Below are 14,476 nucleotides of genomic sequence, written 5' to 3' on the forward strand. Positions count from 1 at the left end.
GATTCCGAGAGGTGTGATTGTGAAAGGTATTGCTTTTCTCATGTCACTTTCTTCTATCTCATTATTTGCGTATAGGAAAGCCATGGGGTTTTGGGTATTGATTTTATAGACTGCGAGTTTACTATACAGGTCTATTGTTTCTATGAGTTTTTTGTTAGAGGCTTTGGGGTTCTTTAAATATAGTATCATATCATCTGCGAATAGTGAGAGCTAGATTTCTTCCTTTCCTATCTGGATGCCATTAATATCTTTTTCTTGCCTAACTGCTATTGCAAGTACTTCCAGTACTATATTGAAAAGAAGTGGTTATAGTGGGCATCCTTGTCTTGTCCCTGATATAAGAGGGATATAAGAGGGAAAGCTCTTAGTTTTTCCCCATTGAGGATAATGCTTGCCATAGATTTGTGGTAGATGGCTTGACTATATTGAGGAAAGTCTCACCTATACCCGTTTTGTCCCTGATATGAGAGGGAAAGCTCTTAGTTTTTCCCCGTTGAGGATAAGGCTTGCCATAGGTTTGTGGTAAATGACTTTGACTATCTTGAAGAAAGTTCCACCAAAACCCATTTTGTTGAGAGTTTTGATCATGGACGGATGTTGGATCTTGTCAAATGCTTTCTATGCATCTATTGATATGATCATATGGTTTTTACCTTTTCTTTTATTGATATGATGGATTATGTTGGTTGACTTCTGAATGTTAAACTATACTTGAATCTTCGGGATGAATCCCACTTGGTCGTAGTGTATGATCTTTTTGATGAGTTGTTGGATTCTATTTGCTAATATTTTGTTGAGGACCTTCGCATCCGTGTTTATCAGAGATATTGGCCTGTAATTTTCTTTTCTTGTGGTGTCTTTGTTTTCTTTTGTTATTAAGGTGATAAGTGCCTCATAGAAACTGTTTGGAAGTGTTTCTGTTTCCTCAATTTCCAGGGAAAGCTTGAAAAGAGCCCTTTGAGAGGAGATGATTGCAGATATGGCAGCTGCTAAGATGGGAAAGCTAACAACCATTCCTGCAAGTCTAATATGCACATCTATAGTTGTATATGCAACTAAAGAAGATGAACTAAAAATGCAGCTAGTGAAACCAGAGCAGTTTCCCATATATACTGCACCACCTCTTCGGTACAAGTATGTTCAGGAACAGTCTGGTCATTTACAAATGGGCTTTACATCCATCCATTCTACAACTGGTTGTTATAAGGTTGGTGCAAGGGTGTATATATCTTTGTGAAAAATCGGATACTAGATGCAGCACAATTTGGAAAAGATGCATATGAATATCTGAAGAATCCACCTCAATATTTCCTTCTAAAATTGGAGTGATTACAGTGTCAAGATTGGCGGACTTAGTTTTGGCAAGAAAAGGTTCTAAGTTTAAGAAAATTGCTTACCCACTTGGACTGGCCACTTTAGGAGCAACTATTTGTTACCCAATTCAGTCAGTAATAATTGCAAAGGTAACTGGAAAAAGAGCATATGCTACAAGCCAGCAAATTTATGAAGCAGTTCAATCAATGTGGGCAAAAAATACACCAATGAGTCTCTTCTTGAACCTAAAGCCAAAACCAAGCTAGAAAGCATTATTGAAACAGAAATATTTGCTAAACCAACTCATGATCTGAAACACTCAAAACCTCTACCGGCAGAACTCAGCACGGAGACCAAGACCAAATCAGAATCCACGTTAGGTGCTGCAAAGTTCGTGCCTGACCCCAAGTTCATGGATTATGGGCAGTCCTCTCCAGAAGATGTAGATATGTACAGCACAAGAATCTGAAATAGTCTGCATAGAAAACCACAAGATGTGTGAAGTTGCAAATACTGATGAAAAAATCATGTAGCGGGTAGCTGTCATGAATAGTATAATTTAAACCAAATATTCCTTTGCATCTTCTAATACTATGTAGTATGTGTGACTAATTACATGAGTGACTAAAAAACAAACTGAATAAAATCTAAACACATTAAATTATGATAAGGGTAGAGGAAGAAGTGCAAGATAGAGTTGATGGCTTTTAAGGGTATTTAAAAATAGTAAATACATTTTACACCAATGAGCCTGAATTATGTATATACATATATATGTAGACATATACACATATAAATGTATGTGTGTGTTTGTATTTCTTTCGATTTTCTAGAGTAATGTTACCTAAATTTGAAGACATCTGGGCATATAGTAGAAGGATGCATTTGCTGACATATGTGCCCTTTTCATGATTCAGTGGTAGAATAAAATATCTCCATTTTGTGTCTCTTGAAAGAAAAAGAAAAGCTTGAAAAGAACTGGCAATAGGCCCTCTTTAAATGTTTAGAAGAAATCGCTAGTGAATCCATCTGGACCTGGGCTTTTGTTTTTGGGAAGAATTTTGATTACAGTTTCAATTTTCTTGATAGTAATAGGTCTATTCAGGTATTCCAAATCTTCTTGATTCAGGCTTGGTAGGTTATAGGAATTCAGGAATATATCCATTTCTTCTATGTTCTCTTGTTTCGTGGCATACAGACTCTCAAAGTAGTCTCTGATGATCTTTTGAATTTCTTTGGTTTCTGTTGTGATATCCCCCTTTTCATTTCTGATTTGATTTATTAAGTTTCTCTCTCTCTCCTTCTTTGTGAATCTTGATAGTGGTTTATCAATCTTGTCTATTTTTGCAAAGAACCAGCTCTTGGTTCTTTGGACTTTACCGGCAGAACTTTTGGACTGTTTTTTGGGGTTCCATGTCGTTGATTTCTGCTCTAAGTTTTATTATTTATTTCTTCCTGCCTTTTTTGGGTTCATTTTTTTGGTCCTTTTCTAAGGTCTTGAGCTGTGAGGTCAAGTTATTTATGTGGGCCCTTTCTTCCTTCCTGAGATATGCTTGCAGAGTTATAAAATTTCCCCTTAACACAGCTCTAGCTGTGTCACGGGTTCTGGTAGCTCATGTCGTCATTCTCATTTGTTACCAGGAATCTTGATTTATTCCTTGATTTTTTTTCCCTGACCCACTCGTTGTTCAATATTGAGTTGTTTAATTTTCAGGTGTATTATTTGGTTTTCTGCATCTTTGCATGATTAACCTCTATTTTCAGTGCATCGTGGTCTGATTCTATTGAGGTATGTTTTGTGACCCAGCACGTGGTCTATTTTGGGAAATGTTGATGTGCACTGGAAAAGAATGTGTATTCTTTTTTATGGGTGTGTAATGCCTTGTATAGATCTATTAGCCCTCTCTCTTCTATTTCTTCCTTCAAAGCCAGTGTTTCCTTGCTGAGTTTTAATCTTGTTGATCTTTCAATCTAGTTGATCTATCCAGAGGTTATAAGGCGGTGCTGAAGTCTTCAACTACTATTGTGTTGCTAGCAATGTTCTCCTTAAAATCTGTTAGCAGTTGTTTTAAGTATTAAGCTGGTTCCTCATTGGGTGCGTATATGTTTAGAAGAATGATTTTTTCCGCTTTACATATCCCTTGATTAATAAAAAATGGCCTTCACTATTCCTTCTAATCTTTTTCAACCTGAAATCTATGTTGATGGATACTAGAAAGGTCACTCTGGATTTTTTAGGGAGTGTTTTGTTTGAAGGATTGTTTTTCATCCTTTGACTTTGAGTCTGTGATTTCTCCGACTGTTCAGATGTGTTCCTGAAGGCAGCAGAATGTTGGGTTCAATTTCTGAATTCATTCTGCCACTCTGTGTCTCTTTCTTAATTGTTGCATTTGGACCATTTACATTGAGAGCGATTATTGTCATGGGGTTTTGTGCCATCTTTCTGTAGGGGGTTGTTTGTCTTGTAGGGGTTTTTCTTCTCTATAGTAGCCCCTTTAGTCCTTCTTTTAAGTTTGGTCTTGAGTCTATGAAGTTCCTGAGCTGCTGTTTATCCATGAAATAGTGTATCATTCCTTTCAGTTTGTGTGAGAGTTTAGCCGGATAAAGTATTCTTGGTGAGGTGTTCATTTCATTGTGCTTTATCACTATATCCCACCATTGTCTTAGGGCTTGGAAGGTTTTGTCTGATAGGTCTGCTGTAAATCTATGGGTGCTCCTTTGTATATGATTTCCTTCTTTGACCTTGCTTCTTGCAGTATTGTGTCTCTATCTGTGGCATCCATCATTCTGACTATGATATGTGTTAGAGTCTTTTTATTAGGGTCTCTTTTAGCTGGCACCTTTGGGGTCCTTGGATCTGTATGTCTGCATTCTTCAGGTCTTGGAACTTCTCATCAATGATATCTTTAACTGTGGCTTTTTAATTGTGGTTGCCTCCCTGTTCTTCTGGTACTCCAGTGATTCTTATGTTCTTCCTCTTGGATTCATCCCCTAGGTCTCTGAATCACCCTAGAATGATTTTGAGGTTTTTCCCCATTGTTTGTTGTTCCCTGTAAGCTTTCTGCAGCTCATCTTCAAGCTCACTGATTCTGTCTTCAGCTGTAGCTATTCTACTGCTGAGGGCACCTACTGTGTTTATTATTTCATCTACTGAATCTTCTATTAGTGACACTTCTGGTTGTAGCTTTCTTATTTCTACTCTAATTTCTTTCTGTATTTTCTGTTCCACTGTTTCTTTCGTGCCTCCTTTAATTTACTGGATGTCAGCTCTATTGTTCTTTGAGTTCATTGAACATCCTCAGCATTTCATCTCTGATTCTTTATTGGAGAGATCGTATTTGTGGTTAACCCCTGTTGAGGCTTCTGGACTCTTTTTTTCATACTCTCCCCAAGGTGGGGATTTGAGCTGTTTCTTCATGTTGTTGTGGTTGTGTGGAGGGGGGACATTCCAGTCCACTAGCACTATTACCTCCTGCTGTGAGAAAGGATTCTGGATGAGCTTGGTCGATGGTTATTGCCTTTTACCCCTTCTAGAATACCTCCTTCCTCTCAGGTGTTACTCTGTGACTTATGTGAGGCCTCTAGTGAAAGTTCGGAGGATGTGTTCATTTATATTGGGCTTGTACATCTTCTTGTGTTCACCAGTATTTTAGTGAAATTGGAATAGACTTGTATTCCCCAGAATTTTGTGCAATTGGAATAGGCTAATGGACTATTGGCCTATATTGTGTGAGATAGCCAAGGAGTTCTCCACAGAATTAGGTAATGGGGATTGAAAAGTGAGTCCAGAGCGCTGGGAGAGGGGAGAATGACTGCGGCCACATGAGCAGCTGGAGCCACGGAGGCAACAGCCTCTGTCACAGAGGCCACACCCACTTCCAAGGAGGCCATGCGCCCTGCTAGCCTGTGGGATGCTAGGACAAGTTCAGGTCTGGCTGCTGGGCTGTGGCACATGTGAAGGGCCTGGGGCACTGATAAGGGAAGTTGACGCACCTGGGAGAGAAAGGTGGAGGCACTGCAGGGCAGCGGCTGGGGGCAGGATGTACAGCGCACTAGATGTTGGGATGAGTTCAGGACCGGCTGCTAGGCTGGGGTGCACGTGTGGGGACTCTACCATTGTTTCATAATGCAGTTGTCTGTTCTTGGGCATTTGAGGTGTTTCCAGATTCTCCTATTGTGAATAGTGCTGCAATAAACATAGAAGTACAGATCACATTTCTATTGTGTGTTCTTGAGGTCTGGGGTATATTCTAATGAGTGATATTGCTTGGTCATATGGAAGCTCAATTTCTAGTTTTTGAGGAATGCACATAGTGTTCTCAAAAAAGGCTGGACCAGTCTGCACTCCCACCAAAAATGAAGGAGAGTCGCGTTCTCCCTGCACCCATGCCACCTTTCCTTGTTCTTGTTCTTTTGCATGTGAGCCTATCTCTCTGGTGTGAGATGATATCTAATTGTTGTTTTGATTTACATATCTATGGATGATTAGCAAAGTAGGGCAATTTTTCAAGTGTCTTTGAGCCATTTGTATTTCTCTTTTTGGAAGTTACTGTTCATTTCTTCTCTCCATTTCTTTTGGGGTTTGATATTTTGATGGGGTTTGATATTTTGGAGAACTTAAGAATAAACGGCAAAACCACCTCTGGGAATATATCCCGAAGATGCAAAAAAGTACAGTAGAAATGACATCTGTACCTATATGTTCATTGCAGCACTATTCACAATAGCCAAAATCTGGAAACAACCCAAGTGCCCTAGAACAGATGACTAGTTAAAGAAACTTTGATACATCTACACAATGGAATACTATGCAACTGTTAGTAGAGATGAAGTCATGAAATTTGCTTATAAATGGATAGACATGGCGAGTATCATGCTAAGTGAAATGAGTCAGAAAGAGAGGGACAGAAATAGAAGGACTGCATTCATTGAGGAGTACAGAATAACATCACATGAGGCTGACACCCAAGGACTGTAGATACAAGGTCCAGGAGGAGTGCCCCATAGCTGGAAGCCTGCTTCATGAGCGGAGGGAAGAAGGCAGATGGAATAGGGGAGGGATCACTAGGAAAATGATGACCAGAGGAATCAGTCGGGATGGGAGATGTGTGCCAAAAGTAGATAATGGACCAAACATGGTGACCTTTTCGTGTCTGTGTTGCAAGTCATAATACCCAAAAGTAGAGAGAGAGTATGGTGAATATTGTCTGCCATGGAGGCAAGGATAGGGTGGGAAAGGGGAGGTATATCGGGGATATTGGTGGTGGAGAATGTACACTGGTGTAGGGATGGGTGTTTGATCATTGTGTGATTGTAACACAAACATGAAAGCTTGTAACTATCGCACAGTGATTCAATAAATTGTTTTAAAAAATAAATGGCATAGTGGCAGTGTGGGGTGGGGGAGACGGGACTGGGGAGGGTGGGAGGGGTGCTGGGTTTACTGGTGGTAGAGAATGGTCACTGGTGAAGTGATGGGTTATCGAACTTTGTATGGGGGAAACATGAGCACAAAAATGTATAAATCTGTAACTGTACCCTCACATTGATTCACTAATTTAAAATAAATAAATTATTAAATTATATAAACACAAAATACAAAAAAATAAATAAATGGCAGCAAATCTTCTCTGTAGCACTGTAGCATTGCACTGTCATCCCGTTGTTCATCAATTTGCTCAAGCAAGCAGCAGTAATCACTCTAAGTGAGTCGTCATGTTACTGTTTTTGGCATATCTAATACACCATGGGTAGCTTGCCAGGCTCTGCCGTGTGAGTGGGATACTCTCAGTAGCTCGCCAAGTTCTCTGTAAGTTTGATAAAACTCGCCTGTAAATCCATTTGGGCCAGGACTTTTATTCTTGGGAGATTCTTAACTACTATTTTGATTTTCTTGCTTGCAATTTGTTCAGGCTTTTTACTTCCTCCTAATTCGGTTGTGAGAGAGCACATGTTTTCAAGAATCTGAAACCAGGAGCTGATTCTTTGAAAGAATGAAGATGGACTAGTTTTCCTGGGTTACTCTGGAGTGTCCTACTCACTGTACTCTTTTGTGTAGTGATCTGCTACACTTGACACACAAGAAGAATGTCCACTAAATTCATTTGAGAGATGATTGGATGGTTTCAGAGAGAGGAATTCTGGTGGGGAAAGGTGCCCTCATTCACTTGTTGATGAGAATGTCAACTGGTCCAGCTTTTTTGTAAAATAATATGAACACTTACCAGAAAACTAGGAGTTGAGGTTCCGTATGGCCCAGCAATTCACTTCTAGGCACCCACCCCAAGACCCCATTCAGAAGAGACATTTGCCCCCCACATTCCCCTGCCCTGCCCCGTGTTTATCACAGCACTATTCACAATGGCCAAAACCTGGAAATGAATGTTGTTGACTTGAATATATATATATATATATATATATATATATATATATATTCCTGTCTCATATCTCTTTGGACTTTGAAAGGTTTAAATTCTATTTCACCATTGTCTTTATCACTAAAATGCCATTTAACATCCAGCATCTGAATGTTGATTGATAGGTGATTATGTTAGATGCGAATTATCACTCACTATAGAGACCTAATAAGATTTAAAGATTTAAAGCCATAACTACATGGTTTTTACACTTTTAGACGTCAACTATCTTAACTAATTCCATTGCTTAGTAGATAAGAGTTGTGTATAAAAGGACAAGAGATGTATTCAGAATGTCTCAGTTAGGGTAGAAGAGAGAAAGCCACTATTTTCTTTTCTGTCTGTTTGGTTTCGTATTGCAGCCATAAGACTGAAACATAAGCAGCAGGAAGACAAAGCTAGATTCTGGAATTAACTGAACGCTGGTGGCTACAATCAGTGGACAAAAAAGGTCCCTAACAATCAGTGGACAAAGGAGAGCAAATGGTTGAATTTGGTTATGAGGAATTGGAGTTGGGGACAAACAGACCCACTGACTTGAGAATATGGGGCTAAAGGAATTAGGTGACTGTCTATGGAGGACCAGTTAGAGGTTATCATTTAGAGGGCACGAAGAGGACTTGGGTTGAACAGGAGTTCAATTAATAATTATTGTTATTATTGCAATAACATAGGGTAGATAAGGAAGTAGAGCACATGCCAGCAGCCACTGAATAAAGCTAACCACCCTTCCTTGACCCACATTCTCCATAACTGCAATGTCATGGATTCCCTACATTCATATAAACACAAAGTCCAGGTATTCCCAGTAAAGGGTCTGAAAAGCTTTGGGATGGTTAGATTTAGGGGACTACATTATCCTATATAATCACTATTTGGCACAACATTTTAATTTTTCAGGGTTCACTAATCACTTCCCCATGCCAATAAATGGTGTGAGATCATGATGGGCTTTCTTTCATTTTATGAATTTTATTGACAGTCATTTAACCTGGCATCTATCCTTTTCACACCTGGTTCCACTGAACTTGGCACCTCCATTTTAGACATATTGCTGCTCAGTACTACTGGATGTAGCACCTTAATAATACCCAAAATATATATCATAATAACCAACAAGCCAATTGCAAGGTAATAATATTGCCACCATTTCTGCAAACAAAGACACTGTCAGATACATGTATAGAAAATATACAGCTCCACATCCAACACTAGCAATCACTGGGCATGAATGATGCTCACCTGCTCAAATAGAGTGGAGACAGAATGAAAGAACCGTTGTGGTGGTATCTCTTTTTGCAAGATCAGAAAAAAAAATAACGTTAACTAGAAATGAAGCCGTTAACAGTTTATTTGAAGTCCAACTTTTATCTCATTTGATTAAAATATTTCACTTTTCTCAGTATACAAGATGACGCAAAGGGAAGCAATTTTCAAAACAGCCACACTTGAGAGATTCCAATGCATGCGGCAAGAAAAGGAAGGTATGTGCCGAAAGTTCGATCACATGCCTGCATTCTTCTCCCCCTTACTCACAAAATACAAATGGTTTGAACACATGCCTTTTACGGGCACCACTGTCATTCTGCTTGTACCATCAGGGCAATGCATATTGTTAAAATTTTGAATCAATTCATGATTTTCTTCTAGCCACTTATTTTGTGATATAATTATGTAAAATTGTTTTATATTGTCAGTGTTGAGATAAACGTTATATTGTGTCTTATAGACATATACTATGTACTTGATGACTTCTAATACCATCTTTATGGTATTCTTCTTATTAAATGAAATTTTAATGCTAGTGAACAGCAATACACTTATTTTTTTAACTGCTTTGAAGACACATAATTCAGAGCCTACAGACTCGCTCTTTTAAAGTGTATCTGACAGGGGATTTCAGGATCTTCCCAGAACAATATGATCTAAATTACCATGGCCCAATTTTAAACCATTCCCATCATTCGCCAAAGAAACCATGTGCTTCCCCATCCTCCCCCTTCTCAAGTTCCAGCAACCACTAGTTGACTTTCTGCATCTATAGCCATGCTTATTATGTGCCTTTCATAGAAAAAGAATCACACTCATACAATATTGCTAAATGGTGACGCTCATTTAACTGGGCATCATGTTTTCTAGGTGTTTATGTGGCAGCATGTAAAAGTCCTTCATTACTTTTGACGGTTAAATAATATCGTGCTCTAAGCATCTACCACATTTTGTTCCCCCATTCTTCAGATGGCGGCTTTTGGGGCATAAACTTTGGGGCTTTTGTGAGCAATGCCATTCTGAACACTCCTATGCAACTTTCTGTGAGGATGTGTGTTTTCTGTTCTCTTGGGTATATGCAGCGGCGTGGAACTGTTGGATCACGGGTCGGTTAATTGTCACTTTGCCAAGGGCCCGCCCGACAAGAAAAGTGTGGTATTCATTTATGGCATGCACAGTTAGGTACTGTGCTTCCCGGTAGCTTTCTGGACAGGAGGCAATTCTCCTAACTGACTTCTCCCTCACCTTGGCCCAAACCAGATGAAGGTGCATTTCCTATGGAAATGCAAAGTTTGGAAGCTGACAGCACCAGGGACTGAAGACTCCCCATTGCGGGAGGCGGGTGGGAGACTCCACCGCCGGGTCCAACACACAACTGGGCTCTCTTTGTCCTACACCACTTGCTAGACGGACCCTCAGGCCACTAACGGGAAGGGACACACGCGCTGAATGAGACCTGGACACCAGAAACTGTGCAGGGGAGGGAGGGGCACCAATACTCATTGGGACTCGATGTCTTTTCAAATAGCGCCTGACATTTATTGAAAATAAGAAAAAGACTCTGGTCCAGGCAGTACAGAGGATCTGGACAGAGTGCACGGGTCACTGTGCTGAACGAAAGGCACACATCAGAGAGACAGCTGCAAATTCAGAAGAGCACTGGAGTCTGGGCAAAACTTAAAGGTCCACAGGAGAGAACGGGTGACTGGGCTGGGCCACCAGGCAGCCCTGGACCATGGCAGCCCTCTGGCAGGAGCAGGTAGGTGTCTCTGGGCGTGGGGAGGGGACGGTCCCCGCTGAAGGAGAGGCCAGCGCAGCGAGGCGCGGCACAGGCAGGAGGCGAGCTGTGGGGATCATCGTCCAGGGGCTGTGTCCCCCAGCTCGGCGCCCTCCTGGGTGCGTCCAGATGGACAGCCAAAGGCCACGGTGTGTCGGCGGGATGCTCCGGATGGTGGCGGCGGCGGCAGCGGCGGCGGCAGCGGCAGCGCCGGTGTCTGGGCACTCCGATGCAGGGCTGGTGGTGCGGCGGGAGGCGGCCGGGCCGGGGTGGACTGTCCAGCGCGGGCCCGCGTCCTGGTGTGCACGGGAGGGGCCGGGCCCGCCGCAGAGGCCAGGCCGGGCGGCGGCAGCGGGAACCTGGGGCGCTCTTCTGGAACAAAGGCAAGCACGACGCGGGCGGGGACGGGGGCGCGGGGGGCAGCGCGGGGGCGGCGAGGTGCGGGAAGGGGGGGCGCGGCGCGAGGACGCTGGAGGCCAAGGATGCCCGCGGCGCGACCGGCCCGGCCCGGCCTCCCCCGCCCCGCCCCCGCCCCCGGGCCCGCGGCCGGCCCGGCCTAGAAGTCCTCGTCCTCCACCCAGCCGAAGACCCGCTTCATCTCGGCCAGGAAGCCGCGGTAATCATTGAGCAGGGGGCTCTTCTTCCTGATGTAGGGGATCACCCACTGCAGGGCGCGCCCGGTCATGCGCGTGATGAGGAACGTCACCTTCAGGGCGTCGCTGGAGAACAGGGTCTCGTCCACCAGCATGTACGCGCCCGTCTGCACGATGAACTCGGGGAGCCGGTCGGTGTCGCCGTCGAACGTCTCGGGGAAGGGAATCGGGTTCCTCCAGCGGCGCGTCTGCGGCCGGATGGGCAGGGCCAGGAGGGCTTTGATCAGCTGCACTCGGCCGTCCATCGCGCTGCGCTGGCTCTGCGGGGCTCGGCTCCGGGGGGCTCGGCGGGGTGGGCGGGAGGCGTGGCGGGAAGTGCGTGTGCGCGGGGGCGGGGCGGCCCGGGGGCGGGGCGGGGCGGGGCCGGGCGGTGGCGCCTGCGCGGGCTCCGCCCCCCGGCCCGGCCGTGGCGGGCGCGCGGGTGTGATCGGCGGGTCGCGGGGAGCGGGGCCCGCGGGGCCGGCGTGCGCGGGAGTCTGCGCCTGCGTGTGCGCGTGCGCGCGTGTCCACGCGGCGGGAGGCGCGCGCGGGGCGGGGCGGGGGCGGGGTTTCCGCGGCCGCTCGCTGCAGGAGGAGGCGGGGCAGGAACCCGGGGGCGGGGCGGGGCCGACGGCCGAGCTCGGGACGGAGCCGGGCGCCGGAGGATGAGCGCGCACCTGCCTGGCTCGAAACCCAGATTCTCGGTGTCCGTGTTGGAGGACGCGGTGCCTGCCGGTCACCGGCCCTAGCTGACCCTCCGTTCATCTCGCCTCCGCTCGCCCTCGCGTCGCTTCTGCCAACACGTCCGCCTGCCTGATGCGGCATCTGGCAGAGAGCCGCACCGCTGCGGGGCTGGTGGTAGACTGGACTCGAACCACGATGCGCAGTGCCCCTGTTGCCACAGCCACCAGAGCAGCGTATTCCAAGAGGAACTCCACACCACAGCCCAGTGGCAAGAGGGTCAAACTTCAGGGGATCTCTGAAGACGCCCCGCTGCTCACCCATTCAAGTGTGAATGTGGTTTGATAGACACACAGTGTGTGGCCGGTGGCTGTTACTAGGGTGTTACTCGCCTGTTACTAGGGAGCACCACCTTCTAAACTTCTCCGCTGTGCTGCTCCCACCGGCATCCACAGCACCAAAGGTCGCCTCATCTGCAGGGAAATGCAGTCGGGGTGAAAGATGGAGCTCTGTGATATGCGACTCCTTCCGAAGAGTCTTTTCTCATACATTCTCACACATTCCACCGACTCTTCCTATTCCGTGGCTTAGCGGCGGTTTGCCAGCCCTGCTCACAAGTCAAACGAGTCATCGGCAAATTGTGTGCCTGGTGGCCGCCTCCAGTTCTGTCTTCCACAGTTCGGATGTGTCCACCACTCTGGCCACCCAGTCGTCTGTTGGGGACGTCTGGCACGGGTCACGGTTTTGGCAACTGCAGATATTAACTATAAACATTCATCTAGCGTTCTGTGTGAACATTTAGTCTTGTTCCTGTAGCGTAGGTGTCTAAAAGGAGCGTTGCTGTGTCATTTAATCCTTTCAGAATTTCTCCTCGTGGAGCCGGAGCCAGGTATCCTGAGTAGGGTGCTAGCCTTGCAAGTTTGGGACCTCACTTCCATCTCTGACGCTGCATATGGTCCCCTGAGCACCGCTAAGAGGGAGCCCTGAGCACAGAGCCGGGAGTAAACCCTGTTGCAGTTTGGTGTGGCGTCAAAAGTTCCGCCAAAAATGCTCATTCGAATTGAAATAAAAGGGGACTCCAGGTGATGGTGGCATCCGTGGAAACTGTAACTAAGAATCCACATAAACGTGAAAGTCAGAATGCTTTCTACCCTTAGCTTTTGACCTGGATAAACACGGGGACCCTCACCGCTTCAATTATCGATGCTAATGGAGGTTCCTACTGTTACAATAGGCTAAATAAAACATGAAGATAGAAAGAAGAGGAAGGGAACATGAGGGTAGCTGGGGAGATGGAAGGAAGGGAGGGGAGGAAAGGGGAGGGGAGGGGAGGAAGAACTCAACCTCTTCTTCCTAATACACTTGTATAATTGTGTATCTAGAAACCAGATCCTCTAGCAGAGAGGACTAACGACAACAGAATGTGGAATACGTGAGTTAAACAAGTACACATGGTGAATACTTTTTAAATAAATCCTTTCTACTCAAGGAGTGGAGCCTTAGTACTAAAAGAATTGAAAATGCTATAAATTGTGTAAACCTAAGGGAGAAACAGGGCAAAATGGCAAAACGTAGTTTCTGAAAAGATCAGGACTTTCATGAGTTAAATGTCAATTCTGAGTATCGGAGAGATGTTTATTTATGCATCGGAAAGCCCTCTATTTTAAGACATCTCACCAAATTAATCTTAAGATTAAAAAATGGCAAGGTTTTAATGCACATAAATTTACTTGTGAAAATTAAATATAGAAATACAATTTACACACAATGGTGCCACTAGCCGGCCAACCTGTACCTGCGTGGCGAGTGCATCAGCAGCCTGATGGTGCCTCCAGGCTTTCTGATACCCCAAAATTGCCACTGTGCTATAGCCAGACCCCAATCACTTGGGACCAAGTTTACCAAGAAATTAAATGGCCAAAAGTTAGGTATTTGGGAATCACACACATAAACCTCCTCCGGCTCAGCTATATAAACTCATTTATTGGCCTTATTTTAGAAACCCAGTGATATGTCTTGAAAGAGATCAGAAGCTGCCGTTAATCTCGGACCCACGCATGGCGAACAGACTGGGGTGAATTGAGGGGTCAGGTTGGCCTGCTGGCCCATGCAAGCAGAGCACCTCGCTGCCGCTTGCTTCCACAATCCAAAATCGTTGCCATACCCCTGGCCTGACTCCACTGTCTCGGGTTGGACCTCACCAAGATATAATCTGCTGAAAATTTTGTAATGTGATCTTAGCACATCAGCAGCCCTGGCCCAGAGATAAAGCAACGAGTCCCGGAAGACATCACAGAGCTGGAGATCTCTCCGGTCCCATACTGAGCCAATTTCACTGGGGCACCCCAGATTGAGTAGGTGGACTCTCCCCGCCTACTCCAGACAAA

At 45.0% G+C, this 14,476-nt stretch overlaps 1 pseudogene; it reads left to right on the forward strand.

The window, feature by feature from the left end:
• Positions 1-979: 979 nt before the first annotated feature.
• Positions 980-1,783, forward strand: LOC101555167 (MICOS complex subunit MIC27-like; annotated as a pseudogene).
• Positions 1,784-14,476: the final 12,693 nt, after the last annotated feature.

The sequence above is a fragment of the Sorex araneus genome, chromosome X, assembly GCF_027595985.1.
Source record: "Sorex araneus isolate mSorAra2 chromosome X, mSorAra2.pri, whole genome shotgun sequence".
Taxonomy (NCBI): Eukaryota; Metazoa; Chordata; class Mammalia; order Eulipotyphla; family Soricidae; genus Sorex; species Sorex araneus.